We start from the raw sequence: 18569 nt of genomic DNA on the forward strand, positions 1-18569 counted from the left end.
TCACTAAAAATGCATCCTCACAAATGAGATTTGAACAGATTTCTGTTGCAATTTAAGTGTGTTTGTCCAATTGTAGAAGCAGTATTTCATGCACTGAAGTAGCCATCGGACCTGTAATCAAACCAGACCTGAACAATGCGAGTGTAATCACAAGCAATTTTCTGAATTTTCTACGCACTTCAAAGCAGTCTTAGATGTGATTTGAATCCAAGCATACAAACTCAACAGAAACAACAAAGTTTCTTGCTCATTTGAGTCCATCACAATAATATAAGTTAGGGACCACTGGGATAAGGTCAGTGTGGATATTATCCACCTCCAACTGCAGTTTATGTCACTATTTATATAAATTCTATACCTTGGGTACTAACTTCTGCCAAGAATAAGTTTTCATCTTTCACTCACAGCCACACATATGTTTGCGCTAAGTTGCAAAGCTCTGTTAAAATTCAGAGAGGGCAAAGCAGCCGATGGCTCAGAGCTGCGGTTTCCTCCCGTTGGAGAACATTTGCAACATTAAGACGTCACCGTGAATCCAGTCGCATCCTGCTGCTCTGAGTTAATATCAACGCTTAATGACTGAGTTATTGTGTTTTCCCGACCACCATAAAAGAGCGTGGGAATGCTGAGTTGCGCTATCATGATGTTCCACAATCAGAGAGAGGATCTAAGATAAAAATTCCCAGCTGTTTGTGGTCATCTTAAAATCAGTCTGGGACCCATAAGATATGCTAACAATGTAAGTGAGGTAAGTAAAGCTTTCTTCTTAATCCTTCAACTCCCCCATTGACACAGTTTAGCCAAAGATTTTATTGTCTAAATTTAAAGCTCTTGTCACAACGAGGACACTTCTGCTCTATTGCTGAGCACCCCAGCCTCCCCGATCCCCCCAGGAGCCCAATGAGCTCTTTGTTTGAGAGCATCTAATGAATATGACAGGCACACATTTAAGCTGATTTGTCTACATATAAAAAGTACTTGTGAGATGTACTATGTAGTGTAAATTTTGGAATGTTCAGACAGCACAATAGCTGATCTGAGTGTTGGATCTGATTAGTATAGTTTAGGTGTTTGCAGTAGGCGTTTCACTGATGTTTGCACTTGGATTAATGTCAGGTTACAGTGTTGCTTTACTGTGTACTTAGGTGTGGACATGAAGTTTCCCATGTGCCCTTGTGATGGCAAGCCACACAGGGTAAGAGCCACACCCTTCCACAATTTGGTTTCTTTAACTTACTTTGTAATCATTACTTTGAATATTATTTAATTATATACAGTAATGTGTTGTAGTTTGTTACTTTATTGCCTTGCAGGGGTGTATGGAGTGCACACACTCCATATGCACTGCAAGGTAAATTCAGTTTTATGTTGTATTAATACTTTCTTTCTTTGTTTGAGTTACCTGGGTTTGGTGTTTGGGTTCCTCTTCCTGATGGGCAAAAGGCGTGGCTACAGGCTGAGATGCATGAAGTACTGCTGATGGCCTGATTGGACTGAACCAATGCTTCATGTCAAGTGGGTAGAACTGAAGGGGGTGTTTAGGTTCATCTCAGTGGGGTTGTGTTAGTATTTATGTGGCAGCCTTTTTGTTTTCCTCTATTGTGTGTGAATGGTTTAGTTAGATAGTATTTAAGGGCCCCTATGTGTCATTTCATTAGGTCAGTTTTTTGTCTGTCTGTCTGTCTGAGTCCTGTCAGTGATGTTTTTTGACTTAGTATCTTGATTTGACCTCTTTTATTGGCATGCCGGTTCAGTTGTTTATTTTGTTAATCTTTTTTCATGTTTTGGGTAAATAAAAACCCACTTTGAGCTCAACACCTGTGTCCTCCCCTCTGTACTGCTTGGTATCCTGCACAATTGGTGTGACTTTGTTAAAGTAATCAAAAACGACACAGTGGACAATCAAATTCAAACATCTTGTCATCGTGACCATTTCATAGATCTTATTGGTGCAGAATCTGTCACGAGCTGCTCAGCCTCAGGTATGACTGATGTTTGTGGAGCTTCTTCCTCCAGCCAGCCTGTGGCTCTCTCTGTTCTCCCTGCACACAGCTGTGGTTCATCATTTCCTCAGTCCAACAGTTTATCTTCAACTGGTTGATCTCAGCTCACCTCCAGATTGTTGTACAGCGATGTGAGTCATCCTGAAGAGCTCCACCTTAATACTTCTTCCATCCGTCAACAATTTCTGAAGAGATTCCTGCTTACCTGTCCGTCACGTCGACACCACATGCCATCGGTCTGAGTTGGTGCATCAACAGAGAAGCGCCATACATCACTACAGACGCTTCAGACTCCGGACCGTGGGAGTTCGTCATACAGCTTGTCATCCTGCTTCCTCGGATCTCCGTCACCATTCTGCCCACTCACTGCTCTACGCCACCTCAGAGAAACTCACCTGTAAGCTGCTTGGGGGAAACTTACCAGGACTCAGATATTAACCTGCGTCCTCATTGTTCCTGCTCGGAGATGCTCACCTGCTGAAGGATTGCCCTGGTTTCCCTTGAACTGTCGGTCAATCCGTAAAAGAAGGAAAAGACAATTTCATTACACTATTCCTCTGTGAGCTAAAGAATCTAATCTAACTTCAGCCCTGCTTTTCAGTCTGCTCTTTGGGTCCAAAACACTTGTCTCATGACACAATCTTTCAATTCATATGGGCCTGTAGGTACCTACTAAGCATACTGGTTCATCTTGTAAATTATCATGTTGATGTGTCACCTTGGTAACCAACAAAAATGGCATGCAGTAGCGTTCCGAAAGCTGGCCAAAATAACCCAAATCGTGATATTTACCTAACCATGACCAGGAAGTTGTCCTTTTCAGTCCTAAATCTAACCTGGAGACAGGGTTGTCTAACTTTAATCAAGTATGATGTGAAGTGTAAATAGTAAGTAATAGAGTGAGAACAATCAGTGGCTACGCAGGCCACGTTCAGCCTCTCAGCTCGGAGGTGAACTGCAGGCGCGCGATTTTTACGTCATTTTCTGACCTTAACCAGAGAAGTAAAGCGCAGCTACTTGTGAAAAGGACAGAAAAAGGAGAAAAATCCCGAGTTACACTGAAAGAAAGTCAGAGCACATACCGATTGGAAGTCCGGAGACAAGTACGTCGGTAAGACGAGTCAGTTATCAAAATAAAGGCTTGTTAACGCTTACCGTCGTCCATGCTAATGCTAGCTCTGTGTCTAACAGGCTAACACTCACCTGTCACCTGCAGAGCCGCTGCAAGCTCTGTGAGAAACTTGTCTTTTTAGCTGCTCTGAGGCTATTTTTCTGTTGTTTCTCGGTGTGCTAAAGAAAGTTGTGGTGATATAAAAGTCTATGAGAGTGAACTGAGGTTGTTAGTGGTGTGATATTTTGGAATTTGTGTGTATTGAGTCTTTTATTTTATGCCGATATATATAGACATATATTTAAGGGGAAGTTGTTTTGTTTTCCTAATGCCAATTTAAAAGGAAAAAGAAAGCAATTTGATATGTCATGATGAATGTAAAAGAATATTTCGCTATAATCGTCCTGTTGATTCAAAGCCAACAAGGCTTTTTTAATTAACACCCCCTTTTTTAATTTTTTTTCCCGGGGGAGAAACCCCCGGACCCCCGTTAAAAATTATTTTCATGTCTGGGCTACAGCCCCGAATGTTTGCTCAAGCTACAGACGCCCCTGATAAGAGGGTTTGACTCTTTGCAGTGAGCGAATGGGTTTAGTTTGGTTCAGGCAATGCAGCTGAAGAGAGAAAAGTTTTTCAATTGTGTGTGTCTGTGCGGGAGAGAGGTTCCTTTTAAAGTTTGTCCCACCATCTGTGATACTGTGGCCGGAGGTTCTGCCAGTTTGCCGAGATTATTCTCCCATTTTGTTTCACAGGTCCCAACGGGGCTCACGATGACTAACAGGCAGTACTACGGTAGCACACTTCCATTCAAAAGATTCCACCCACATTGACAGCAGGGAGAAACAAAGACGCAAAAATTGGTTTGAAAAAACAGAAGTTGAACAAGGAGGAGGAAAAGAGAGTTGGAATTTCCTTAGAGCCCAGCCTTTGCAGCATTATAGACAGAAGTTGGATTCCCTCCAGAAAGTTTCTCATTGCTGTTAACAAAAACTTGTTACAGAGACACTCACCTGACTGATTGGGGCATTTTGTAACACACTGATGACTCAGGATCATTTACTACAGTTCAGATTATAGCGTGATCTTAGGATGTCTTAGGTTTTCAACTTCAAAGTATTCAATTTTTCTGTATCCATATAACTGACTGAGGAGAAAAACACAAAAATATATGAAATCCAGTTGGTTATTTGGAATAAAAAGGTGTTTTTTCAAATAACGTGACTCTGGACCCACCAAACAAAGGACATCCCTGTCAGATTGGAATTCGCAGGACACGGATGCGGACATCAGAGGTGAAAGCAAAACTTGGTTTATTATTCAAAAAACAGGGATTATCAAAAAGCACGGCTGAGCCGGATGACAAAATGAGACTGTGGGAACAAAAATATGAATATCACTGTGACAAAAAAACAAAACAAAAGACTTAACATGACATGGAAAAAGCGTTAGCTTAAGTCGTGGCGTGGCAAGGAAATGGTGAGATCGGGGAAAGAAATCACAAAACTGAAAGGGGAGCCTGGAAACTAAATAGTGAACTAAGGGTGATTGGTGAATGAGTTCAGCTGGGGACAATGAAAAACAGGTGACGTGAGTGAAACTAATAACCTGGTATGCGAAGTGAGGGGAAAAACATGATAGAACATAAAACTAAAAACATGGGGAAAACCACATGGACGTGACAATCCCTCAGATGAATTTCCAGGACTTTATTGATGTCTGTAAAAAGTTGTCTTTTGGTTTCGCTGAAGCATTCTAAATGAGATGGAAGTTGAGTGTTCAGGTAATGTCCACTTCTGGTCCACTGGACAATATTTGCTTCCTCTACCACCCATCTAGAGGGTCGTGAGGACTTTTCACGTGCACATACACAAAATCCCTCCCAATTACAATGGTTTATCAGTAGATGTGTATCAAAATACAAATGAAAAAAACTACTGTCCACAATAACTAGTGATTATAAAACGTACATTGGTCAGAAATTCACAGGGATCTGTACGGCTGAGTGGGCTCTGTGTTTGACTGTGATGGAAAATCCTAGTTTGTGCCTGGATCCCGAGAAGCTATTGTTTATCACTTAAATTTCGAGTGTCTTATCGAAAAGGGAACACGACCTTCCGAGGGGACCTTTAGAGGACACCCATGGGACGTTTTTGTCATTGGGTTGTCAAATGGCTGAAATATTCAATCTCGATTAATCGCGCGGCTGTCCCTAGTTAACTCATGATTAATCGCACGACTGTCCCTAGTTAGCTCATGATTAATTGCAATATTAACTTTTAATATGTGTTCTTAATGCACCTTGGGTATTTTGGCACGTCATATTTATTTTTGCAAAAATCCAAAACAAATTGTCCTGACAAATGTCCAGAACATTCTTTAGAATTCTCAAAAAGAAAAATATGCTAAAAAGCCTATCATGGCTAGCTCAAGCTCAACGAGCAACAACAGAAGCTCAAAAGGGCTCAAAAAGGCTAATCTTGTGTCAAAGAATGATTGATGTTAGGAGGAGTTTTGCATTGCGTAAAAATGACTGTTGCATGAGAGGAAAAACCCAAGAGGGGCATTTGGAGAGGACGTCTTCCATCCTTACTGATGCCCTATTTCACACCTTTGATTAAAGCAGTCTGGGTCGGCAATGAGGTCCTTCCTTTGCTTGTGTTCTGGGTCTCAGCCAAGTTTTTTTGCACAGCCCTGCTCTCTCACACACAAACTCTCGGAAACTACATCGTAAACAAGAGAATATGTATACAAAAGAAAATCTCAATGCTTCCTTTGATTAAGTTGATCCTAACCCTAAGTAAATTGATTATTTTTTTATGAGGTTCCAAATAGATTATAATTTTGACTTGTCTAATAGAGTTTCATGACAACTATCCTGCCTGTGAGTTCTCAGCTGTCAGAGAGAAAATATGTGTTTCATGTGTGAGCTGGTTGCTCAGCAGTGATGTAATTTCCTGTCACCTTTCTTATATACGAAGTAAAAATTGCATTGATCTCTCTTCTCTTCAGCCGACAGATTGCACCACATACAGCCTTCAGTGTCAGTGTCTTTAATAAAACGCTTCCAAACACAGCCTTTTCAAACCACCGTGACTTCAGAGGACGTGGCATTTAAAGTCAGCACCTTTTGCATTGCTTCTAAAAACCGTTACATAACGCACGTTTGTGTATAATAAAGTGAGACAAAGGCATGCGTGCTTTGGTTCCGGTCCCTTTCAACTCTAAAAACATGAAGAGCATTTGACATTTTCAGCTGGTTAGGATAAACTCTGACAGACCCGTGGAGAGCCGGATGAGTGAGTGCGGCTCTCAAAGAAGCACAGCCCGTGAGGGGAGGGTTGGACGATTGCAACAATGTTAGAGTGAAACTAAATGTGTTTAGACTTGCAACACAAGGATGAAAGACTTGGAAACTGCTTGCAGTGCACAGCTCAGACAGTGACGATTATGAAACTGTCCTGTATCTGTGATTTCTTGTAAACTGTCAAGTTTATTCTTTAAAAGGTTAATTGCTGTGGTTTGGAAGGTCTCTCAAAATTTTTCTTTGGCCATTGCCTGATTTTTCACTCATTTTCCATGCAGTCTATGTACCTGACCATTTTTGTGACTCACAGACTTCCACAAAGACGTGTTCCCATTACTTTAGTTGCAGCTATGAAAAATCCCAAAGATAATCCAGTTGACAGGCATAAAATACTATTTTTCCAATCACCAAGGTGATTCCCAAAGAGATATTAGAGGAGAATGGCTTGCACCAAGTGGAGGACAAAGGAAGAAGTGATAGCCTTGAAAAACTATCTAGAGCAGATGAAGAGTATCTGAAAGTGATGTCCTTAATAAATAAACATACGACCTGAGAAATGCATCTGGACCTTCAGTCGATCTTGTCGAACCAAATGACACAAGAAAATCAGTGGCAACAGAGTGATGAATCCTCCCCAGAGCCCGGACTTCAACATTTTTGAAGCAGTGTGGGATCATCTTGACAGAGAACGGAACAAAAGGCAGCCAACATCCAAAGAAGAGCTTTGGGATGTCCTTCAAGAAGCCTGGAGAACTATTCCTGAAGATGACTTAAAGAAACTTGTCTAGGAGGGTTCAGGCTGTGAATAATAAAAGGGGTCATATCAGATGTTGATTTTCAAGCCCATTAGAATTATACAAACTCTTTGGTCTTATATACTGCCCTTCCATTTATTTTTTTGCACACATTTCAGTGAATCACTGCACCCATTTCCCGTTTTCCTGAAACATATAAATAGCTTGAGTGACATACAAAATATTAAGTGTACAAAATACAGCAAAGGTTGATGAATACCTGTAACAAGAACAAGTGAAGGAATGATGCCTTTTTTGTTTTTTTCTAATTTGTGCGCTTACTTGGTTTTACATTGTACATTGTTGTTACCTTTGAGTAACACTTAAGATATTTTTAGCTGCAAAAACAAAAGGCACTGCTCTTGGAAAAGACTAGTCTAGACTGCTGACTTTTCACCCTCAGTTACAACACACGCACCTTTCACCCGGTCAACGCTGGCATGTGCCACTGTCTTTGCCAGGTTCTTTCAGTCACAACAACACTTCTGCATGGTAAAAAATTCAGAAACACTGTTTTTTCTTTCTGTCCCCCAGGAATGACTATCCTGGTGGAATAAGAGGATTCGTGTCCTCTGATAAAATTCCTCATTGAACAGAAAACACTGCGGTCGCTGGAGTTACTTTTTATCTACTATTGAGACAGGTTTGGTGATTTGGCCAACACATCACATTGATGGTTCCATATAGTAAGCACTTTAAGAAGAAATATCTGCCAGAAACTTGTCAAATATGAAGATAGATACAGTAAAGTGACTAATGAGTTTGCCAGGACTGATATCCATTGTGTTATCATTCTGTGAAACGTCCCAGAATATGTTATGAGCCATTTACTCAATATTTATAATGGACCCTTTTCATGCTCCAAGACAGCGTGACGTATGAAATCTGTTCTGTCAAATTTTATGCAGCAGTCAGCCATCTGGTTGAGGTGCTTGCAAAGCAGCATTCTTCAAATTAACTTCTTTTCACACATAACTCCTGACATGTCTGGACACGCGACAGCTGAACATGGTCTCCAACGCAACCAAGATCACATATACACGTAAATGCTGTTGTGAATATCTGCAAACCTCATTTCTAGATAACGTGAACCTTTATCCAACAGGCACAAGTCCAAAGAAAAGATTTTCATCGTCTCCAGTGACCAACGTTGGTCATTGTGCAAAGATGTAAAATTTGAAAAAAAAAAAAGAAGTGGTGATAAGCAAAGAAATATGCAATTTACAGCATTCTAGAAGATTCTATAATCAGCTGATTAACTGGTAACTGGTGACGGTGAGTATAAAAAAGGAACATCAACCAAAAGCTGGGTCTTTCTCGTCTTTTTCGATTTGGCCCAACGCTCTGTCAAACTTGGTCGGCAAATCATCAAAAAGTCTCAACAAAGACATTGGTCAATTCAAAATGACAAAAAAATGTTGGTCACCACGAAAGGCGCCGTCTTTTCCCAGTCCTCATTCTGCATTACATCAGCGTGGTGTGTGTGTTTGACTGGAACATCGTGAAGCACGGAGTCAGAAAAAGAACAACTGCAGACTGTCGAGGAGCTGAACTCTTGCAGTCTGCAAGAATGGACACAGGTTGCTCTGCAAAACTCCAACAATTAGTATCCTGTTCACAATTTATTTAAAGGCATTAAAAGGAAGGGTGATATCACACTTCCTCTATCCCAGCCTATTACGAGTGTGTTGCTTCTCACTAAGTAACAGATTGAAGTTTTTACTGCATATTGGAAAATTTCCCAACCTTTCTGGAAATGGGATTTTATTGCTTAGGTTTACCTGAAAATCAAGCTTCACACGTGATTCTGTGCGCTGCTGCTCTTTAGTACTTTTTTTCACTATTTCATTTTTACACCAAGGCTCATTCCCAAAAGTGGCTGTAAATCAGAAGGAGAAAAAGCTACATTTTTACGACCCCCCAGCCAAGAATAACTCTGCGTGCTCTCTCCCAAGTTTACATTGTTTTTGTTCTGTCTTTGCAACCGAGCAGCGCCGCAACGTAATATTTCAAATCTCTGCTTGACAGGACATGAAACACATTCCATCTCCCTCCCAATAGCCCACTCTGTTTTGAGGTTTTGCATCACACCTCGTGTCCGTACTCTGTGTAGAATTGAGTCAAATCTGCGGCATAACACAGTGACCCTCCCGTGAAATCCCATTCACAATTTTCATATCCAGATCTGTCAAACCCTCAAGTCCACAGTGTATCTGTCAGCTCAGAAATGCCACTTTGTCTCTGTGTTCATTTGTCCTTCAGTTCCCTCCCCACCTGCTGCTCCAGTGTCTTCTGTTGACCTTTCAGGAGGAGTTCAGTTATTGACAGAGAGCAGCAGCCAGTGGGAGCAGCTGAAACGGGCAGTTAATCGCAGGGCATCTGACAGACTTTGCCAAGGAGGAATGACCTCAACAGTGACCTTAGAGAATTAAATTGACATCTGTTGTTTGTCCAGTCGCTTGGTCGAAAGCATGTCTTGGTGAAATCTTAATGAGGAGGGGCGAGGGCGATGTGTCGGTCGTGGGACGATTCAAAAATGAACGGAAAAGGCCTTTTCAGGGATCGATTGAACAACACTCTCCGCCAGGTGGAGAGCGGAAATCAGCCGGCAGAGCGATCATCAAGCGTCAAGAGCCCCGACGTGGACACACGTCTTGATGATCGATCTGCCGGCTGATTTGCACTCTCCACCTGAGCGTCCACACCGCAGGGAGCTGAACACGGCGGGATGCGCTCCGGCTGATTTCAGGGCAACCATCCCGCGGTGTGTCCGCTCTCCGCCAGGGAGACACAGACACAAGTTCCGACCGCAGGTCTCTCTGCTTCCTCTGTCCCCGGTGGTGTGAGCTGCTGGTGCTGAGGCCAACACACGCACCCACAGCACTTCGTACATCTACTAATAAAAACTGCACTGAACCCAACGTTTTATTGCCTTCACCACTCAACAAGCATACTACAATAGCGGCAGCCAGGAAAAACCATGGCACATGTGACGTCGCACGGAAGCCCCGCCCCCAGTCTGGAATTCCAGGAAGGATTTCCAAGCGGCAAATTCAAAATCGCAAATTTCATGCGTTTATGAAATGTTTTGGTGTAGGGTCCAATGATCATTATTGTTCCTCTGTGTATGTATCATCATTATGTATTGGGTGTAGTGTCAGCTTTCTGTAGGCCTTTAAGAGGTCCTTCCTTTGCTTGTGTTCTGGGTCTCAGCCAAGTTTTTTTGCACAGCCCTGCTCTCTCACACACAAACTCTCGGAAACTACATCGTAAACAAGAGAATATGTATACAAAAGAAAATCTCAATGCTTCCTTTGATTAAGTTGATCCTAACCCTAAGTAAATTGATTATATTTTTACGAGGTTCCAAATAGATTATAATTTTGACTTGTCTAATAGAGTTTCATGACAACTATCCTGCCTGTGAGTTCTCAGCTGTCAGAGAGAAAATATGTGTTTCATGTGTGAGCTGGTTGCTCAGCAGTGATGTAATTTCCTGTCACCTTTCTTATATACGAAGTAAAAAAGTCCAACCCGGTCGTGGGACGATTAAAAAATGAACGGAAAAGGCCTTTTCAGGGATCGATTGAAGATGTGCATGTTTGTCTGAGGTCTGTTGAAACATTCCTGTTTTCCCTCATAACAGAGTGAGCTCAGACTCGATTGGTGTGCAGCCTGGTTTTTCTTGGAAATGAGGGGGAATAACCGCATGTGTGCCCACATGACTTCTGCACTCGGTGAAATGGTGAGCACAGACGTCTGTAGTTTTCTACTGACTTGCCCTAATTTCTTCCTAATTTTGGTTTTGAGTCATAAAGGGCTCTGTTGGCTATCTCACTCCAGGTTGTTGAAATGTTTGAATGTTTCACTTACACCGGGAGCAGTTTACACCATGACTGACATTGGAAAAGCCTTCACGCTATTTTAAACTATACTATGTGACTATTTGTCAATGCTATGTGTATCCATGGGCATTCGTGAATTGAGTAATCCTCCTTCTGTTTTCACTCTGAAGGCTGACCAAGGGTGGAAACCCATCTGTAGTCAATCATCCAATTCGCTGCTGTTCCCCCGTCGTCACATGTGCTTTTAGCAAATTAGCCTAACGCTCTACTGACGTGACAGCGAGCATATAGGAGAGCAGCTTTCTTTTGCAGAGGAAGTGGTTTCGTGACAAAGGGGAGGAGAGAGCAAAAAGGGAGAAGACAAAAAAAACAAACTGTCGGATTTCTCAACATTCAGTTTGACAGGAATTATGATTCATAGGCTTGTAGTTGGTGGATAGAGATGTCAGGGAATTGAACTGTCTATTCTTAAGAAGACTTTTTAATAGCCCATTTAGCCTCCACAACTTAATTGTTTGTATCATTATTATCATCAATATGCATTTATTCATTCTATATCCTCTTTTTTTTATGCATTCACTTTTTGGTGAATTCAGTTTATTTAGCTTTTAGGTGGAGTTTCATTCACTCTTATTTGGTTGGTGTCATTTCTTGAGCCCCTCTCACACTGCGACCCGCTACCTTAGCGGGTCCAAATTGCACCTTCGACCCGCGTCGAGCAATGTGAACTCTTGACTTGTTGGTGACCCGTGTCACCTGAAGCCGAGTTCAGGGGGCGTTGCCTAGTGGCAGAGCGTCACACGAAACAGATAAAATGCTGGGCGTGTACAATGACGTAGGCACAAGCCATGCGTCGGAGGTAGGGTTAAATACACCTTGAGGACTCTTTTTTGCAATTGTATATGCAGTTCATGGAGATGTTATTTTACGGGGTGTGGATGGTGTGGGATGCCGCCGAAGAACATATGCGGAGAATACAAGAGCACTATAGTCCCCGACATGTGGCGGTAAATAACGTCCTCTGCTCGGAGGCTGAGGAGCTCGCAGACCTCCTTGTCTCCCCAGTTGGCCATATTAAAAAATGTCTCGAACTTGATGTAGGCTAAAACAGAGTGAAACTTGTCCTCACCTGTCGCTGTTGTTCTGAATCAGCTGTCCATTTTGTCTTTTAAACTCCTCACGCCACGCCCACGTCCGACCCGATTGCGTTCACACCAAACTCGGCTCGGCAAAAAGACTAGGGTCCGACGCGGGTCGAAAGGCGAGTCGAGTTGACACGGCAGCCTGGGTCAGCAGTGTGAACGCAACAGTGGACACGCTAAATTCGCGTATTAAACGCGGGTTATTCGGCAGTGTGAAAGGGGCTATTGTTTCACCAACTTTCAAATGAATCTATTATTTTTTCATTTCGATTGTGGTCGTTTTCTATACTGCATTTCTATACCACTACTACTGCAAAACCAAAGATGAACACAACCATCTAGGCTGTTATCGGCAAGTCCAAAAGCCGGGCTCTTTGATGGGAAAGAGTTCTCTTTTGGCAAAGCTCATTTGCACTTATGTGATGGCAGCATTATTGTAGAAAACCTAAGAGAGATTTTAGAGCAACGTTTGCTGCCTTCAAGGCAACATCTTGTCCAGGGACGTCCATTTATTTTATTTTCAACAAGACAATGTAAAACCACTTTCTGCACTCACTACAAAGACATGACCATGACAACATACTTCTGCGCACGAGATATCTAACCATCTCAGCTCACTGCTTTCGATGCAGAGGAGCAGCTTCACCAGTCGGTATCTTCAATGCCAGAATGTCATTCCAGTATTAAGGCCTCGGTATGCTACTCCATCGCTATCCGTCAATCGACTCCATGGTCACGTAGAGGCTATTAAACCTTTCGAAGTTCTCCGTCGGAATGTCGGATACGCAAGGCAGTTCACCTCTCAATCAGTAGGCGTCGCTACGCTAGACGACCTAATCTTGCGACGTCTATCGTGAAAGTCGTTGATTGATTGTTTACCTTCCGACTCCGTTCCACTCCTCACAGTGAACGATGGCGACCGAGAGAGAAAGACTGTTGTTGGAGTTGGAGCTTATTGATATTGAAATGAAAAATTTTGACCAAATTTTGACCGGCACACGGTAAACTCTTTAAAAAATGGCGGTGTTTCTTATATTTCTGAGAGGAAGGAGCTAAACAGGAAAAGGGATTCCGTAAATTAATGATGTTGTTAGCCGACCAATCACAACCCTTGCGGTCTCTGCGAGTCTCCGTCTCCTCGACGGATAGATAGGAATTTTGGCCGAGGCACGGAAGCGTCTCCGGGAGGGTCTCTGTAGCCTTTCCCGGACGACTATAAATCAGGCTTTAGAAGGAATGAAAAGGTTACAAAGTGGTAAAACCTTTACGGTCCCTGTCATGACTGTGCTGAGGGGAAACCCTAACGCACTAAGAACAACAAGAAAACTCCCCTCTTTTCAGCTCCCCAAAAACAAAACCACCAGAAAATAAAAGGTGTAGCCTTATTTAAGTTAACTTGGAAAAATAAAGAAATAAATGCTTATTTGACATGCTTATCCTTAACAAGCCCGGGCTACACTTCAAAGAACACATCTGTTGGCACACACATGTCATTTGATCAAGAAGAATACGAATAGACTGAGGAGAGTCTGCAGTTTGTAGCTGGAAGACGCTGACCTTTTGAAACCTTACCCCGAGAGACTTGGACCAATCTGCGGCCAATCACACACAGACACACAATCGGCTAATAAGCCCAGCTCAACTGTAGCACCCAGCCATGCCCACTACAGAGAAAAATAATGGAGCGACTCAAACATACTGCTAAAGTTAAGACATTCCTTAACACAAAGGAATGAGATGCAGACCTGAAACTTGGAACTGGTTTAGGGAAATGAAAGAAAGCAAATGCAAAAATCACTTTTTGTTTTGCATTTGCTGTACAAGAGCGAAACAACACCACAGCCAAGCGTGATTGTGACATTTGCATGAGTTGTTATGGTTTTAGCGGACTCGCCTCACGTCGGGAACACGGGACTGTAAACTAAATGGAAATGAGCAAGAAACCCACGAGGAGACCAAAATGTATTGTTAGTGGAAGGAGCTTAGAGGGTTAAATCACCTGGAAGTGCTCACCCTGAAGATATTTTTAATATTTGGCCATGAAAAACAAGAAATGTCAAAAGCTCCCATTTTGTTGCAGGAGCAGAGTACAACGAATACATGTCTGCGGGCGGGGATCGTCAATTTGTGACAGAGCAGAGGATCTTTGTGAAGTTCAAGGTCAAAGATGGTGAGGCATTCCAGTGAGAAGTCTCCTCTGAAGCTGTGTGCCAATTCTATTAACTGCCAACACAAAAGGAGAAAATGGAACTAAGTATATTTTCCCTCAAAGCTCCATTTGTTTCCTCCGTCCCGCATAAATGTTGAAGGGAGGACTCATAAAAGATGCTTCTCTCAAGGTTGAAGTTGTTAATGCGAGTTAAAAACAACCAAGTGAAACACACTGATACGCTTAGACAAATTCAAATGAGAAACCCTTCAGTCAGTGATCCCTCTGCCATGACAATCTTTGCTTATTCTTGGTGACTGGAAGAAAACTAAGCTGATTTTCCCGTCATATTAACAATCTGGTTGATATCAGAGCAGCAAGATGGCCTGGGTCAAAGACTCAGATGTCCTTCAACAAGCCAGTAATTGCTAGCAGCTCCGGAGTTTCAGCTCTTAGGCACGGGAAAACATAGCTGGCCAAGAGGCATCAGCAACATCTCGTGTCATCACCTCCCACGGTGCTGCAGTTGTTAAAGCCGTGGATGGCGGTATCTGTCTCTGTGCAGCTTAACCCGGCCTTTGGCAGCAGCCTCGACGTGAGCTTCTCAGTCAATTTATATTATCAGTTCAGAACAGGAGACACAAAGCAGATGTCCAACAACTATGCGAGAAAATACCTTATGGGTAGCATTTTCAGGATCAATGAAATCAGCCTTTACTGATGCTCTGCCTGCTGTCATGGTTTGGGTTTTGCTTAAAAATATTCTGTCTCCTCTCGTTTCACTCGGCTTTTTCTCACTTCCTGTGTCAATTTTAAATTGATCTAGACCCTGCTCCTTTCTGTCACGTCTACTTCCCGTTTTTGCAGTCATCGTTCTGCTTGTAGTAAAAATGTGTGTAGAAAACTTTCCCAGATGTTTTTGCGTCCTGGTGTTGAGCTCTCCAGCTGTTGCATTCTCCCTTCACGTATGGTCTCTGCCCGACCTTGGGTTGTTTGGGGTTTTTTGCTCACTTGTTTTATCCCCTTCTTCATTCTTCACGCTGGCGTGTTTCAAATCTTTGACTGTTGTCTTGGCCTCACTTTTTTTTGTCTGATGCCAGGGTTTGAGTTTGCATCATGGAATGATTGCTTGTGCTTGTCAAACACAGAAGAAAACATGAGAGACAGCTGCCAATCTTCCCATCAAGTTCATCCCAACATCATCGACATTTCATTGATCTCTTCGGGTCATCCCCTGATATTATGATTCCCTCTAAACACTCTGCACATTCTCAAATTCAGACCCAACACATGTACAACTTCCTTCCTCTGACTTAATCAAAATATAAGAAAAGAGATCATCCAATTAACCAGACAGGGTTAATTAATCAAATAATCAATTATGTGGATTAAACTGAGTTAAGGTAATAAATTCGCCATATCTGGTCAGCTGGATGGATGATCATTGTTTAGCAATAGAACAATAATTGACAAGACCATTCATGAGACAAAGTGAATTATGGGTAATCAAAGCGGGGAAATGGCATTCCTGTCAAAACGTGTTCTCTCAGTGTGACACATAACATTTTGGTATTGATATTCCACATCAGCCACAGTTTGAATCAAGGTGCTGTGGTTTAGTAGGGAGCTGTGAAAGAGTTACACAGTTGTTATGTGTCTTAAAAGATAATAACAAAGCAACATTTCAACTGACACATCGACATCACACACTTCCCCAAAGGTCCTTTAAGCTGCTACATGCTCCACTACGTTAAGCATCCACTCCATGAGCACATTCATTTCTACAGATGAAAGAAAATGATTAAACCCGACAAAAAGGTCTCCATCGTTTGACAGCCGCGCTTTTCATTTGCCACTCATGCAGCTGCAAAACAACTTATGGGACTGTAGGCAGCACAAGCCTTATAAACCAATTAAAGACCAGGTTATAAAGATGTAGGAATTTGCCTTTAAAGTTTTTGAATGAAAAAAAACAACAGTGAAAATCCTTTACTTTATGATAGTTTTTGTTTTCACTGTCATCATAGATGCATGGTTCAACTCACGCAAAGACACTCCATCTGCGTACTCATGCAAACAAGATCTACATCTACATACTACATCTTTATTTATACATTTGGATATTATGTTGATTAAATTACACTCAAGGGCATCTGAACTATAGACCTTCTAGGCTTTAAAATACTTGGCACTTCCTACTTTGGCAACAGTTTGAACATTACAGTCATCATCAGCGCTCACGTCAGTATCTGATGCCAAGGGGACTCTTAACTCATTACTACCAGACTGAATGATGAAAGGAAGGAGGGAGGAAATGAAAGAGATTAATTAGCAAAATGGTTTTGTAGAAGAGGGAGGGGACAGATGGGAAAATGAATAGCTGGTGGCATTAAATGTCCGCAACCCTAGATCGAAAGTCTTGATGAACCGAATGATCTCGCATTCAGCGGCTGTTGGTGAGAATGGAGCTGGAAAGGTGGTAAGTGGAGAGATGAGGGAAACATAGCAAAAAGATATGTGCAGTCTAAATGGTTCGGTCCCGAAATCAGGAAAATGTGTGGCTGCAACATAGAAGCTTCATTGGAATTACCCAAATTATATTTGCAATGTTTGCTGCGGGTGTTTCGGACACGTTTCTTTTGACTGGCTCTTACTATTTTTAGTAGAAGCAGTTGCTCTAACTGGAAACAAACATCAAGGGGGTAAAGAAATTGCAGTCGGCATCTTCATGAGAAAAATGGAGAGATCTGCTTTAGAAATGACTTTAAGCTCGGGGAATATGTAGAAAGAGACAGGACATTAGAGTGAGTTTATTCGAGTGCGTTTCACATCTTTGGCCAATTTGAAAAGTTGTTTTCACCCCCACCCTTTTCCAAATGTGCAGCAAGTCTTTCTTGGAACAGGCTAAACCCATCTCAAGCAAGAATATAAAGAACTATTTGTGCATTAATGGAAGTATTTGTTTCTTTTTTTCCCCCATTCCATTTCCCCCGTTAATCATTACAGACAAAGGATATAATATTTGTTGTAATGTTTTTAAAATGGCATTTTTTCATGCAGTGAATTAAAGGTCCAAGTGCAGAGTTTATTATTTTTATTTTCCCAATCTATGGAAGCCCATTTCCGCCACTTAATAAAACATTTTTTAGAAATACTAAGAAATACTAAGTCATAATTATGAGATAGTAAATTATGAGATATTTTCACACAGCAGTTCAAGTAGCAGCTCTTTGGTGTGGGAAGATTGACACAGAAATGGATTGTGAGTACATTGAGGACTACTTTATACGTGGCTTTAAAACAAATGAAATGCTTAATTTACTTGCTGATTCACATGGGATTGTCCTAAGCAAACACACCCTTGAAAGGATTTTAAGCAAAAAACAACTCTGGCGTAGAAAGAAAAAAAACTGATGTGGCTGAGGTGGCAACTTTCATTGAACAGCAATTGCAAACATCTGGTCAGTGCCATGACTACAGGTGGATGCACCAAAAATGTTGGTTACACGCAATGCCGGTTTGGCAATGGTATTATCCGGGACCTATCCCGGCCCAAACCATCGACCTGGGCTGCTTGGCCCATGGGGAAAATAGTTGTAACTAATTTTTGTCACTTATCTTATTCTTGCATTAATATCAATTCAACTGTAGTCTGCATAAATTCACCATTGCAGCGTAGCCGCCTGCTGCATCACAGCAGATTAAATAGGTTCTACCATGTAAGGGAATTGTCTCCTCTCAAATGTTTCAGATGGTTTGGCCCATGGCTCGTCTTTTATGGCGCGAAACAGAGCGCGTCAGTGATGGAGGGTAGAAAGAGGCCAGGTGGAACAGAGAGGGCTAAGCTAAAAAAAGACAGGAGGTGGCAGCCAAATGTGCCAAATTGACAGATATCTTCTCAAGACAAGCTGGTAGGTTTCTGACAGATATGGATAATAGGCCTGGTTGTGAATTTGATCAAATAGGCTATAACGTGGCGAACGTTTGCAATGTCAACTCAACTGTCATCTGACAGCTTTTGTTGTTAAATATGTAAAATCTCACAATTTATATGATTTAGAAGTGTATTCCTATATTCAAAGAAGAACCAAACACTTTCTTTACATTCCAGTTCTGATGAACAATTAACGCTTTATCACGCTTTATCTCCTCATCAACTGTAGCCTGCATTCCCACAGGCGCGCACATGTGGTTACTAACGCAATATTAAATAGGGGCGAT

Source organism: Odontesthes bonariensis, chromosome 11 (assembly GCF_027942865.1).
Source record: "Odontesthes bonariensis isolate fOdoBon6 chromosome 11, fOdoBon6.hap1, whole genome shotgun sequence".
In the NCBI taxonomy this organism is placed as follows: Eukaryota; Metazoa; Chordata; class Actinopteri; order Atheriniformes; family Atherinopsidae; genus Odontesthes; species Odontesthes bonariensis.